This window comes from Hyperolius riggenbachi, chromosome 8 (genome assembly GCF_040937935.1).
Source record: "Hyperolius riggenbachi isolate aHypRig1 chromosome 8, aHypRig1.pri, whole genome shotgun sequence".
NCBI classification, from domain to species: Eukaryota; Metazoa; Chordata; class Amphibia; order Anura; family Hyperoliidae; genus Hyperolius; species Hyperolius riggenbachi.
Genome location: NC_090653.1, coordinates 75,250,336 through 75,266,124, shown reverse-complemented (window position 1 = coordinate 75,266,124; position 15,789 = coordinate 75,250,336). Strand labels below are relative to the sequence as shown.

At 47.4% G+C, this 15,789-nt stretch overlaps 1 long non-coding RNA gene across 1 annotated transcript in view; it reads left to right on the top strand.

Moving 5' to 3' along the window:
• Positions 1-15,789, top strand: part of LOC137528208 (uncharacterized) — a 41,126-nt gene that overhangs the window by 18,266 nt on the left and 7,071 nt on the right. The window lies entirely within an intron of this gene.

Below are 15,789 nucleotides of genomic sequence, written 5' to 3'. Positions count from 1 at the left end.
TCGAATCGAATAGTAAAAATTATTCGACTCGAATATTCGACTGACCTCGAATAATTTACTATTCAAATTCGACCAAACTCGAATTTTAAAAAGGGGTATTTGAGCACCACTGATGCTATTTTTAAAGGAAACCTGAGGTGAAAAAGAAGTGCGAATATATACTTACCTTGCTGTTCTTTAGACCCAACTTACCAATAAATTCAATGAGCCTCTATGGCTACCACCAAAAATGTATGTGTTTTGCATTTTTTTTTTCTGTGGCAAGGATGGTGGAGGTTAGCCGTGGAGGAGGGGTTGGTTAAGGTTAGGCATCAGTAGTGGGAGGGTTCTGCGTGAGAAAAGGCTTTGGTTTAGCTATAGTAAAATCTTTTTTATTTAACTACTTACTGCACCAGGTGCAGTATAATCATGGCCTGGCAAACTTCACCTGAAGTACCAGGGTCGCGAAAGTGAGTCAATGGGAGCAGGCGGCTGCCGCCTGCTCCCACTACCATTACCGCCAGTTAGTGGAGACATCAATGAATGGGAACGCAGTTCCCATTCATTACTCTAAGTCCTTGATTAATTGTATCTTCCTGTTGTTACTGTGCACGCATTATTTCCGTTTCACGTCCTTATGTATGTAAATCGGAAATTATGACTAAGGACATTTCCCTCCCACACTCACCCATAGTACCCAAATTACATTAAAAAAATACATAAATAGTTGCCTTAGGGGCTGAACTTTTTTAATTTGCGGGTTTATAATTAGTGATAGACGCAAAACTGAAAAATGCACCTTTATTTCCAAATAAAATATTGGCGCCATACATTCTACTAGGGAAATATTTTAAACGTTGCAATAACCGGGACAAATGGACAAACAAAATGTGTGGGTTTTATCCACAGTAGAACATTTACTTTTAACACTATAATGGCCGAAAACTGAGAAATAATGATTTTTTTCCATTCTCTTATTATTATTCCAATTAAAATGTCTTTAACTCCTTAAAATTCGCATTATCCCACAAATACCCACATATGAATTTTATAAGGATGTAACCTTTTAAAGAAACTTAATAAAGAATTTTAGATAGTGCGACTTTTAAGTAGTCATGTACAGTGTCTTGTGACTCCAGGGACAATTCCAGCACATCTAGTGATAACCATCGGTGCAGTGACGATCGTTGAAAATTAAAATGTCTTTAGCATAAAATAAATTGTAGCAAAATGTACCTCCCAAAGAAAACCTAATTGGTGGTGAAAAAAAACCCAAGATATACAGTAGATCAAGACGTTGTGATTAGTTGTGATTAAGTTATTGGCAAAATAATGGGAGGAGCATTAACAGGTGAAAATTGCTCTGGTCCTAAAGGGGTAAAAACCCTCAGTGGTCAAGTAGTTAAAAACAATATTTTACGATGTTTTTTACACTTTCATGGTCGAATATCGGTACCATTATTCTACAAGCAGGTTTTTTTTTTTTAAGTACTCGAACCAGAGATGCCCAGCCACCCTTGTCCAAGCCAAACCATGCCTCCCGCTCAATCCAAGAAAACAGTGCCTGTTTGTTAAATAACATACCTTAGGTATGAAAACTAGGAAATTGTCTCCACTTCTGTGGTTTAACGTTAATTTATTAACCTGGTTAAACAGTATTAATATGTTCAAGGGACACTTAAGCCAGAAATAAAAAAAAGTTTGACTTGCCTGGGGCTTCTACCAGCCCCCTGCAGCCGTCCCGTGCCCTCGCAGTCACTCACGGATCCTCCGTTACCCCGCCGCCAGCTAGTTTCGTTTTCGCTGATAGGCCCAGCAGGTCTGGCGGCTTATCCTTCGCGCTTCCATTTACATTAGCGTCCAGTGCCCTACGCAGGCGCAGAAAGCCCCCTGACTCCCTGTCAGGGTCTGTCGGCCGAAAACGAAACTAGCTGGCGGCGTGGGACCGGAGGCTCCGTGAGTGACTGCAAGGGCGAGGGACGGCTGCAGGGGGCTGGTAGAAGCTCCAGGCAAATAAAACTTTTTTTTTTTCTTCCTGGCTATAGTGTCCCTTTAAAGAGAAACTCCAACCAAGAATTGAACTTTATCCCAATCAGTAGCTGATACCCCCTTTTACATGAGAAATAGAATGATTTTCACAAACAGACCATCAGGGGGCGCTGTGTGACTAATTTTGTGCTGAAACCCCTCCCACAAGAGGCTCTGAATACCGCGGTACTCTGGGCAAACTGCCACAATGTAACAATGTTCACAGACAGGAAATGGCTGTTTAAAGCTGTCTGTAACAGCCAGAGCAGCTAGAAACAGCTACATAACTTGCCCACAGTAACAATGTCACCATGTAATACATGTCAGAATGTGAATCTGGGAGAGGAAAGATTTTACAATGAGCAAACACTGACTAAATCATTTCTACATAATTATTGTAAAAATGAAGCACTTTTTTTTATTAAATTATTTTCACTGGAGTTCCTCTTTAAGCATCACTTTACAGTTTTTACAGTTACACAGATTTATTCATGTCTGTTCCCATTCAGAAAGCAGCTTACAGTCAACTTTACCTGCTGCTAAACTGAGCCTCCTACCCATCCTCTAGCAGTCTCTCCTTCCATTTCTTTGTAAGATATCTATGTTACACAGATCATTTGCAATTAAACTGCTGAATGCCATTGATAAAGAATTGCTTTGCTTGATATATGTTTAAATGTCACTGATTTTACTCAGCTATTGAGCTGTGCAGTCTTATTGCATTATTTTATAATCCACAAATAAAAGCGATCTTTCAATTTAAATCTCTGAATCATATCTTCCGTATAACAATCCCTTTCACGGATGCTTTTTATGGTCATTGTCAGGTGACAGGTTTTTATGTGCTTTTCATTTTAGACAGAATGGAGGGATTATTTGCGGTTTTTTTATAGGAGCATCATTCAGTTTGTGGCGGTGTCACATGCAATGAAACTGATACTGTTTAAAGCACTTCCAGTGGTTTGGAGGAGGTGAGATGCTGTGGAGAGGGAGGCAGGAAAATTGGGCGCATGTGAGAAGTGGACGAATCGGGTGACGCCATTCACTTTAATGTTAAATATCAGCTATTGGGTGCAAAACTAGATGATTTGGGTGCCAGGCGCCACACCCGTCGCACCAAAATGTTTGTTTTTCAGCGCTTCGAAAAATATAATTATTAAAGTTCATTTTGACAGTTATTTTTTGTAAATTAGTGTTTTAACTTTTCACCATTTTGATATTCTACTTTTTTTAATCATTTTTACAATCATTTTGAGACTTATACTTTTGTTAATTATCGTATGCAGCAGAGAAAAGGGGTTTTAGGGTTAGGCATCACCAGGGCGATCTTAGGGTTAGGCACCACCACAGGGGTCTTAGGCCCCGTTCACACTTGCGGTTCTCTGCCAAACGGACCGGATGACCTGACCGGATCCGGACCAGATCCGGACAGTTTGCATCAGGTGTTCATCAGGATGCGATCCGGATCCGTTTGGCAAAAGATAGTAGAAAAGGAATAAAAATGTTGGGGTCTGGGAGGTCAGCAGAAGGTGGACCTGTGGAATCAGGCCCTCCGCTGTTTAGCACTCACCTCCACCTCCGACATACTGCCAACATCTCCAGCACGTTTAAAATCACTGCTGCTCCACTCCAAAATGCTTGCCCATGTGTCCCCATCCAAAATCGCCGCTTTAATACGCATAGGAAGTGGGGTAGAACATCCGGATTTTTAGCCAGTGTGTTGTGCGCTCTCCGGTTCTCATTGGTTTGTATTGGCCGGATGGTGCAGTCCGGCTCCGCTCCGGATACGGCTGCCGGAGGAGCCGGACCAAAAAATAGCGCATGTTGGGTCTTATGCCGGAGTCCGGATCCGGTCCGGACGAAATGGACGCATGTGAACGGACGCATAGGCTTTCATTGCTATGCCGTGCATCCGTTCCGTCCGTTCTGCATGCGGTCCGGCTCCGGCACGGCGATTCCGGACGGCGACCGCTAATGTGAACCGGGCCTTAGGGTTAGGCACCACCAGGGGCCGCACCCATCACACCGAAAATGTTTGTTTTCAGAATTACCGGTTTGAAAAATATCTTTATGAAATTCGTTTTGACAATTATCATTTTTGTAAATTATCATTTTACTTTTTTCAACATGTTCATATTTTACTTTTTTTTTAAATAATTTTTACATTCATTTCGAGAATCATTTTGTTAATTATCATTTTGAAATGTAATTCTACTTTATCATTTTTACATTGTTTTGAGAACTATAATTATCATATGCAGCAGAGAAAGGGTGTTTGAGGGCTCATTCCCACTATCGCGAATCCGCATGCGTCCAATGCATGCGGATTCGCACATGTAATGCAAGTGGATGGGCCTGTTTCCACTGTAGCGTTGTTGAGGTGCGTTTTTTTCAGCGGTAAAAAAACGCACAAAAGAGCCAACGAATTCGCCTGCGAGTGGAATGCATGCGAATCGCCGCTAATGTATTTAATAGTAAAAACGCATGCGTTTGTTACATGCGTTTTTACCCGCAATTTCGCGTGCGATTTCGCACCTTTTTCAATTTTATTTTGCCCTGGCAGTGTCATGGTTAATTTCGCATGGCACCCTGCCATGCGAAATCGCACGCGAAATCGCGGGTAAAAACGCATGTGGAAACGCATCCGCATGCGTTTTTACAAGCGTCGGAATGCCGGCGAAATCGCGTCGCAACAGTGGAAACAAGCCCTTAGGGTTAGGCACCACCACGGGGTCTTAGGGTTAGGCACCACCAGGGGAGTCTTAGGTACTAACAGGGGGGTCTTTAGGGGCAAACCCAGGATTTTCAAGGGGGGGGGGGGGGGGGGATTCCTGAAAGTTCTCCTTCAGCCACGCACAATACAGTATAATAATATGGTAGGACATCATGCTGGGTACACACAATGCAACTTTCCATCCAACCGACCAACAATGTATCGATCAGGAGCAGTTTGGATACAGATAATAATGAGGACATCCAACATTGCTAATGAAGGGAAAGTGAAGCATTCACACAGCAGGAAACAGGACTGTGCTCATACCTGACTGTTAAGTTCCCCAGAGCTGCTCCATGCATTGTAAACACACTGCTGCTACATAGTGTTGGGCGAACATCTAGATGTTCGGGTTCGGGCCGAACAGGCCGAACATGGCCGCGATGTTCGGGTGTTCGACCCGAACTCCGAACATAATGGAAGTCAATGGGGACCCGAACTTTTGTGGTTTGTAAAGCCTCCTTACATGCTACATACCCCAAATTTACAGGGTATGTGCACCTTGGGAGTGGGTACAAGAGGAAAAAAAAATTAGCAAAAAGAGCTTATAGTTTTTGAGAAAATCGATTTTAACGTTTCAAAGGGAAAACTGTCTTTTACATGCGGGAAATGTCTGTTTTCTTTGCACAGGTAACATGTTTTTTGTCGGCATGCAGTCATAAATGTAATACATATAAGAGGTTCCAGGAAAAGGGACCGGTAACGCTAACCCAGCAGCAGCACACGTGATGGAACAGGAGGAGGGTGGCGCAGGAGGAGAAGAAGGCCACGCTTTGTGAGACACAACAACCCCGGCCTTGCATGAGGGCAAGAAGCGTGCGGATAGCAGGCTTTGTACCGCCATGCAGTCATAAATGTAATAAAGATAAGTGGTTCAATAAACAGGGACCACGCGGCAACGCTAACCCAGCAGCAGCAGACGTGATGGAACAGGAGGAGGCGCAGGAGGAGAAGGCCACGCTTTGTGAGACACAACAACCCAGGCCTTGCATGAGGGCAAGAAGCGTGCGGATAGCATGCTTTGTACCGCCATGCAGTCATAAATGTAATAAAGATAAGTGGTTCAATAAACAGGGACCACGCGGCAACGCTAACCCAGCAGCAGCAGACGTGATGGAACAGGAGCAGGCGCAGGAGGAGAAGGCCACGCTTTGTGACACACAACAACCCAGGCCTTGCATGAGGGCAAGAAGCGTGCGGATAGCATGCTTTGTACCGCCATGCAGTCATAAATGTAATAAAGATAAGTGGTTCAATAAACAGGGACCACGCGGCAACGCTAACCCAGCAGCAGCAGACGTGATGGAACAGGAGGAGGCGCAGGAGGAGAAGGCCACGCTTTGTGAGACACAACAACCCAGGCCTTGCATGAGGGCAAGAAGCGTGCGGATAGCAGGCTTTGTACCGCCATGCAGTCATAAATGTAATAAAGATAAGTGGTTCAATAAACAGGGACCACGCGGCAACGCTAACCCAGCAGCAGCAGACGTGATGGAACAGGAGGAGGCGCAGGAGGAGAAGGCCACGCTTTGTGAGACACAACAACCCAGGCCTTGCATGAGGGCAAGAAGCGTGCGGATAGCAGGCTTTGTACCGCCATGCAGTCATAAATGTAATAAAGATAAGTGGTTCAATAAACAGGGACCACGCGGCAACGCTAACCCAGCAGCAGCAGACGTGATGGAACAGGAGCAGGCGCAGGAGGAGAAGGCCACGCTTTGTGAGACACAACAACCCAGGCCTTGCATGAGGGCAAGAAGCGTGCGGATAGCATGCTTTGTACCGCCATGCAGTCATAAATGTAATAAAGATAAGTGGTTCAATAAACAGGGACCACGCGGCAACGCTAACCCAGCAGCAGCAGACGTGATGGAACAGGAGCAGGCGCAGGAGGAGAAGGCCACGCTTTGTGAGACACAACAACCCAGGCCTTGCATGTGGACAAAAAGCGTGCGGATATAGCAGCAATGCTTTTTGCCGCCATGCAGTCATAAATGTAATACAGATGAGAGGTTCAATAAACAGGGCCCGGAAACGCAACACCATCCCAGATGTTCATTGGTCATGTTACTTGGTTGGGGTCCTGGAGTGTTGCGTAGTCATTTCCAATCCAGGATTGATTCATTTTAATTTGAGTCAGACGGTCTGCATTTTCTGTAGAGAGGCGGATACGCCGATCTGTGACGATGCCTCCGGCAGCACTGAAACAGCGTTCCGACATAACGCTGGCTGCCGGGCAAGCCAGCACCTCTATTGCGTACATTGCCAGTTCGTGCCAGGTGTCTAGCTTCGATACCCAATAGTTGAAGGGTGCAGATGGATGGTTCGACACAGCTACGCCATCTGACATGTAGTCCTTGACCATCTTCTCCAGGCGATCGGTGTTGGAGGTGGATCTGCACGCTTGCTGTTCAGTGGGCTGCGGCTGCATGGGTGTCAGAAAATTTTCCCACTCCAAGGACACTGCCGATACCATTCCCTTTTGGGTACTAGCTGCGGCTTGCGTTGTTTGCTGCCCTCCTGGTCGTCCTGGGTTTGCGGAAGTCAGTCTGTCTGCGTACAACTGGCTAGAGGAGGGGGAGGATGTCAATCTCCTCTCTAAAGTCTCCACAAGGGCCTGCTGGTATTCTTCCATTTTGACCTGTCTGACTCTTTCTTCAAGCAGTTTTGGAACATTGTGTTTGTACCGTGGATCCAGAAGGGTATAAACCCAGTAATTGGTGTTGTCCAGAATGCGCACAATGCGTGGGTCACGTTCAATGCAGTCTAGCATGAATTGAGCCATGTGTGCCAGAGTCCTACCAGAATCCTCATCATCCTCTTGTGAGCGTTGTGATAGTTGTTGTGATGCATCATAGTCGTCACCTTCCTCCTGGTCTGCTTCTGCTGACCATTCGCGTTGAATTGTGGAAGTCCAACGTGCACCGCTCTGGCCCTCGTCAGTGGTGGCATGAAATTCCTGCTCCAACTCCAGCTGTTCCTCCTCCTCTTCTTCGTCATAGCTGCTGGGGCCAGCGTTCCCTGAGGCGGATGGCCTGATGTTGGTACCATCACGCTGATCGTTTTCTCCTTCAGATTCCCCCAGTTGCATCATGACAGTTGTTTCCTTGATTTTTAACATCGACCTCTTCAGTAAACACAGCAGTGGTATGGTAATGCTGACTGAAGAGTTGTCACTGCTCACAAGCAACGTGGATTGCTCAAAATTTTGGAGGACTTGGCAGAGGTCCAACATGTTGGCCCAATCGGATCCACAGAAGCTTGGCAGCTGGCCGGATGCGCCTCGGTACTGCGCCGTCATGTACTGGACCACTGCACTCTTCTGCTCGCAAAAGCGGGCTAGCATGTGCAGCGTAGAATTCCAGCGCGTAGGGACATCACACAGCAAGCGATGGTGGGGGAGATTGAAGCGCTCCTGCGTCTTGGCGAGTGCCCCCGAAGCAGTACTGGAATTTCTACAATGTTTGGACACTCGACGCACCTTCAACAGCAGATCGGGCACGCCTGGGTATGTCCTCAGGAACCGCTGAACTACTAGGTTCATCACGTGCGCCAGGCAAGGGATGTGTGTCAGCTTAGCCAACCTTAAAGCGCGAATGAGATTACTCCCATTATCACACACAACCATGCCCGGTTTCAGGTCCAGCGGTGCCAGCCACAAATCCGTCTGTTCCTTTATTCCCCTCCAAATTTCCTCCCCTGTGTGCTGCTTATCCCCAAGGCAGATTAGCTTCAGCAACGCTTGCTGACGCATGCCAACAGCTGTGCTGCACTGCTTCCACGATCCTACTGCTGCTGGGTTAGCGTTTCCGGATGAGGTACAGCTTTGAGATGCGTTGGAGGAGAAGGAGTCAGAGAGGTAGGTGCTGCTGTTATCCAGTGGGAGGGACGGCGGTGCAGCTGTTTGTGGCGTGGGCAACACCCGTGCCGTAGCAGGTGAGGAATCGCTGCCAGGCTCCACAAGGTTCACCCAGTGCGCGGTAAGGGAGATGTATCGACCCTGGCCGAACGCACTCGTCCAGGTGTCAGTGGTGAGGTGAACCTTGCAGGCAACGGCATTCTTCAAGCTTCGGGTTATTTTGCTGACCACGTGCTCATGCAACTCAGGCACTGCAGAGCGTGCAAAGTGGTAGCGGCTGGGAACCACGTAACGTGGGATGGCCACTGACATCATGCCCTTGAAGCTGTTTGTCTCCACCAATCGATATGGCAGCATTTCGCAGGCCAGAAGCTTGGCTATGCTGGCTGTTACTGCCACGGCCCGGGGGTCATTTGCTGGCAATTTCCTCTTGCGCTCAAACATCTCCGACACAGACAACTGAACCGTAGCGCTGCACACGGAAGGGCTGTTGGTTGTTGTGTTTGATGAACACTGGGAGACCTCAAGAGCACTACTCCGGAAAGTGACAGTGTCAGCGTCGTCTGATGTTTGTGAATGTTGTGAACCACGCAATGGCTGGGCTACTGCTGCTGCTGAGGCGGGTCTGGTGAACCCAAGGGAGGCAGTGTTGTTTCTGGTACCCTGTCCTGACGCGTTTGCCCAAAGAGTGGGATGTTTGGATAGCATGTGACGGCTCATGCTGGTGGTGGAGAGGTTGTTAATATTTTTCCCCCTGCTCAGGCGGGTCTTGCACACCTTGCAAATCGCCATGGTAACATCCTCAGTGCAGTCTTCAAAGAAAGCCCAGACTTTGGAGCACCTGCCTCCTTGCTGGCGATTTCTGTTTGCTCCTCTTTTGCCTCTCACTTGAACTTCCACGCTTGTGGTGCCTGAAATTGCGCGCCGCCTACCTTGTGGCACAAGGCGAACTCGTGCAGCAGTGTGTTCTTCAACAGACTCATCTGTGCTGCTGCTACGACGGCGATGTTCTCGTTCACAAACAAAATCTGGGTCTCTGTCCACATTGTCCATACCCTCCTCTTCCATCTCCTCAAACTCGTCATATGTCATTGTGGGCCACCGCCGTGGAGTAGAGCTCCCCACAACAACCTCTGCGCAGCACACTCCAACGTCGTCTTCCAGATCTGGTCGGCCGACCTCCTGCAATTGCAACCCCTCCTGCCCAAATTGCTCTGGGATTTGGGTTTCCGAGTCCTCTTCGGACTCGCCTTGTATTTCAGTGCGCGGTGCATTTCCCACAGTTAACGGTTGTGAATCCAGGCACAACATTTCTGGCTGTTCCTCCATTGACCTTTGAAAGGTGGAAGTTTGTTGGGCTGGGAATAGCTCCTGCGAATACCCCATTGTGTCCTGAGGTAATTCAGCGGACTGGTTATCTGGCAGTTGTGTGCGTGGTGTCGCTGCCGGTTGTGTCAGCTTTGTGCCCACTGGCTCCTTGTAACTGGCTGAGGACTCGGACCTCGTGCGTGATGTGCTGGTGCTGCTTAACCCACTGCTGGACGCTTGAGAGGTCATCCAAGTAATTATCTGGTCCTGTTCTTTTGGATTTGTGAGGGTTGTTGTCCTGGACAACATGGGCGGTATTGAGTGGGTTTTCTTGGGTGCTCCCCTGTGGCCTGTACGTGAACCGTCAGGGGAAACACCTCTTCCCTTGCCCCTCCCTCTTTCACCGGATTTCTTCCTCATTTCACTTATCCTTACAGTACACGCTGACTGGCAGCAGTACAGTGGCAGTACAGAAATGCTATACAGTACCACTATTCCCAGCAGCGACACAGAGCACAATGCTATACAGTGACGGGTGAGCGGTGTACCACTATTCCCAGCAGACACAGAACAGTACACAGAATGCTATATAGTGTGGCTGAACGAGCGGTGTACCACTATTCCCAGCAGACACAGAACAGTACACAGAATGCTATATAGTGTGGCTGAACGAGCGGTGTACTACTGTTCCCAGCAGACACAGAACAGTACACAGAATGCTATATAGTGTGGCTGAACGAGCGGTGTACCACTGTTCCCAGCAGACACAGAACAGTACACAGAATGCTATATAGTGTGGCTGAACGAGCGGTGTACTACTGTTCCCAGCAGACACAGAACAGTACACAGAATGCTATATAGTGTGGCTGAACGAGCGGTGTACTACTGTTCCCAGCAGACACAGAACAGTACACAGAATGCTATATAGTGTGGCTGAACGAGCGGTGTACTACTGTTCCCAGCAGACACAGAACAGTACACAGAATGCTATATAGTGTGGCTGAACGAGCGGTGTACCACTATTCCCAGCAGACACAGAACAGTACACAGAATGCTATATAGTGTGGCCGAACGAGCGGTGTACTACTGTTCCCAGCAGACACAGAACAGTACACAGAATGCTATATAGTGTGGCTGAACGAGCGGTGTACCACTATTCCCAGCAGACACAGAACAGTACACAGAATGCTATATAGTGTGGCTGAACGAGCGGTGTACTACTGTTCCCAGCAGACACAGAACAGTACACAGAATGCTATATAGTGTGGCTGAACGAGCGGTGTACCACTATTCCCAGCAGACACAGAACAGTACACAGAATGCTATATAGTGTGGCTGAACGAGCGGTGTACTACTGTTCCCAGCAGACACAGAACAGTACACAGAATGCTATATAGTGTGGCTGAACGAGCGGTGTACTACTGTTCCCAGCAGACACAGAACAGTACACAGAATGCTATATAGTGTGGCTGAACGAGCGGTGTACTACTGTTCCCAGCAGACACAGAACAGTACACAGAATGCTATATAGTGTGGCTGAACGAGCGGTGTACCACTATTCCCAGCAGACACAGAACAGTACACAGAATGCTATATAGTGTGGCTGAACGAGCGGTGTACTACTGTTCCCAGCAGACACAGAACAGTACACAGAATGCTATATAGTGTGGCTGAACGAGCGGTGTACCACTGTTCCCAGCAGACACAGAACAGTACACAGAATGCTATATAGTGTGGCTGAACGAGCGGTGTACCACTATTCCCAGCAGACACAGAACAGTACACAGAATGCTATATAGTGTGGCTGAACGAGCGGTGTACTACTGTTCCCAGCAGACACAGAACAGTACACAGAATGCTATATAGTGTGGCTGAACGAGCGGTGTACTACTGTTCCCAGCAGACACAGAACAGTACACAGAATGCTATATAGTGTGGCTGAACGAGCGGTGTACTACTGTTCCCAGCAGACACAGAACAGTACACAGAATGCTATATAGTGTGGCTGAACGAGCGGTGTACCACTGTTCCCAGCAGACACAGAACAGTACACAGAATGCTATATAGTGTGGCTGAACGAGCGGTGTACTACTGTTCCCAGCAGACACAGAACAGTACACAGAATGCTATATAGTGTGGCTGAACGAGCGGTGTACTACTGTTCCCAGCAGACACAGAACAGTACACAGAATGCTATATAGTGTGGCTGAACGAGCGGTGTACTACTGTTCCCAGCAGACACAGAACAGTACACAGAATGCTATATAGTGTGGCTGAACGAGCGGTGTACTACTGTTCCCAGCAGACACAGAACAGTACACAGAATGCTATATAGTGTGGCTGAACGAGCGGTGTACTACTGTTCCCAGCAGACACAGAACAGTACACAGAATGCTATATAGTGTGGCTGAACGAGCGGTGTACTACTGTTCCCAGCAGACACAGAACAGTACACAGAATGCTATATAGTGTGGCTGAACGAGCGGTGTACTACTGTTCCCAGCAGACACAGAACAGTACACAGAATGCTATATAGTGTGGCTGAACGAGCGGTGTACTACTGTTCCCAGCAGACACAGAACAGTACACAGAATGCTATATAGTGTGGCTGAACGAGCGGTGTACTACTGTTCCCAGCAGACACAGAACAGTACACAGAATGCTATATAGTGTGGCTGAACGAGCGGTGTACTACTGTTCCCAGCAGCGACACACAATGACTGGGGGGGACCCTGGCTAGCGTGGCTGGAGCGCGAACTACCCTGCCTGCCTACCCAAAGCTAAACCCACAGACAAATGGCGGAGATATGACGTGGTTCGGGTATTTATTTACCCGAACCACGTGACAGTTCGGCCAATCAGAGCGCGTTCGGGTCCGAACCACGTGACCCGTTCGGCCAATCACAGCGCTAGCCGAACGTTCGGGGAACGTTCGGCCATGCGCTCTTAGTTCGGCCATATGGCCGAACGGTTTGGCCGAGCACCGTCAGGTGTTCGGCCGAACTCGAACATCACCCGAACAGGGTGATGTTCTGCAGAACCCGAACAGTGGCGAACACTGTTCGCCCAACACTACTGCTACAGCCAAAGTCATCTGTAGCAGGGAAATAAAGGGGACAGTGCTGTGAGCTCCAAGATGCCTGCAGATATTCTGGTATCTCAACTTGTGCCTGTCCCCAGACACTGCAACGGCTTTGGTCTGAGGGGGGATTCTGGGCAGCTGTAACACCCCCCCCCCGCGCTTGCCTATGGTCCTAGTGTTAGGAACCACCAGGGGAGTCTTGCGGTTAGGCACTACCGGGGGGGGGGGGGGGGGTCTTAGGGTTAGGCATCTTTAAAAGGAGGGTGCTGGGTGAGAGTAGGATTAGGTTTAGTAGTAGTAAAATATCGGTAATATTTTTTGGCTACATGTAACGATACACAATTACACCTAAAATATATGGCTTTGGAATACTTAAAATCATTAAAAAAATCACTTTAGAAACAATTGCTATTTTTAAGCCATATTTCTTTGTAAAACGATATTTTAGTACTCCTTAACAAAAATAATTATTTTGGCTTTAACCTGCACCCTTGTTTCAAAGCGCCTCTATTTCATGCATATGCTGTAAAGAGCTTTCTCTCGTTTTTGTTTTGTTTTTAGTCCTAATTACTTGTGCAGATTTTAGGGTACCTGGGAATTACGAAGCGATTTCTCTGTAGGGGAAATCTAATTATATGCATTTGCTTTTTGCTTCACTCTTTATAGATTCAAAAGGAGAGCATTGATCTACTTTTCATGTTCCAACAACAAATCATATTTGATTAGTTTGTAGCTATATATTCTAATTGACTTGTTTTCCCATATGTTTTTCTAGTTTACAATGGCTGTGTTGGCCAGATTTACTAAACAAATACATGTAACAAATGATATCGCCTGTTACAGATTGGGAACCAGTCCCCTTGAGCGACATCGCTGGGCCAGCCTATACAGATGCATGCCAGCTGCCTAGCTGACAACGCATTCTATTGCTATGCGGAGGGGTGAAGGGACGACTGAGTGGCACGTGAGCGATGTCAAGGGCAGGTGGGGAGTGTCGTCTTCAAAGAAGTTGGCCGCTACTGGGCCAAGTTGATCCACCAGGCCGATCACTTGCCAAGCGGCTGTTGCTGGTACACACGCCTGATTGTCGACTGAAGCTATTGTTATCGGGCCACCTCGGCAGTCTTTAGTCAGACGTGTGTATGAGCCTTAATAGGCACAATAGGCGTGTCAGGGAAATGGTTTTCCACTCAGTCAAAACAATTTTTCAGTCAAAACAATGAAAATGGTACTAAAGCAACTGTGGGAAAAAAAAGGCCGATACTCACCTATGGAGAAGGATGACTCTGGATATCATAAAGCCTTTCTGGTACTCTCTCAGTGTCCTCATTCCAACACTGCCAGCCCCATTGCAGGTATTCAACCAACTACGCCTTCAGGGATCCTAGCACACACTCGCCCATGCACAGTACTGAGACAACTTCGGAAGCACTCGGGGACACCAGTGCTAATGAAGCCTTTCAAGAGCTCCCTGGAAGGCAGCTAATGAAGGTCAGCACTGGAATAAGAACACTGAGAGGGGACAGGGAAGGCTCTATGAGATCCAGACCCATCTCTCTCCATAGGTGAGTATCTGCCGTTTTTTCCCCACAGTTGCTTCAGTATTGCTTTAACTAGATTGTGAGGAGCTGAAGTGGCCAAACAGCTGCATGCACAGCAAAACCCAAAGGGGGCCTCGACTCAAACATACTTCTAACCAGCAGATAAACACATAAACCCTCCAAAAAAGCAGAGCTTGCTAGTTCCACATATACACAGTGGACAAATATATTACATATACCATAACTGTAGGACACTTCTATCTGTTTAAAAAGTTGAAAGAGCACTTTTATGGGGTGCAGGTCAAAATAATTTGGAAAATCACTGCAAAAATGGTAATCCACTCAATTAAGCAAATATCTATCACAATATGTGAGGTGCTCAAGAGGCTGGGCAGATACAAACACAGTAAAATATAAAGGACAGTAGTATAGGATTGGGAGGTGCAGGGGTTGTCATATATCAATTGATTCCACACTTGCTTGATTGCATGCAAATATCAGCACTCTAAAAACCAGCTAAAAATTCTCTGCTGGAGCTGCAGCACCCAGTGAATATGCTCAAAACAATAGCCAGTATACTAACTATGCTATGCGGGCAATCACAACCACCCACAACCTTGCACACTGACACATGGGCCCAGAAAAACATATAAGTGGCTGCTTCCTGTGAAAAGCTTTAGGCTCCTATAGGGGGCATAGAGTCCACCAACACAGCAGCGACAGTGTTGTTAGCAAATAATAATAATAATCCGAACATTTATATAGCGCTTTTCTCCTGTTGGACTCAAAGCGCTCAAGAGCTGCAGCCACTGAGACCCGCTCGAGAGGCCACCCAGCAGTGTTAGGGAGTCTTGCCTTGAACTCCCTACTGAATAGGTACTGACTCTAGCCAGGATTCGAACCCAGGTCTCCCATGTCAAAGGCGGTGCCCTTAACCAGTACACTTTCCAGCCACTGTGTCCCCCCATAGGCCAATAACTGGATAATAAAGCAAGAAGCAGAGCAGCAATTGCTTATATTGATCTCACCACCTTCGCTAGTTCAGTCTTCCTGTTGGGTACCCACTGTGATTTAGGTGGCTCCACTCTTCCAAGCAGACCGCATCAGGATGTAGCACTGTATAGCAATATGCAGGTAGCGGCCATTAGTGTGCCATACATCCACTGCACGCCAACAGATCATCCAGCATCAACATCAGCCGGGCTGACACGTGGGACAC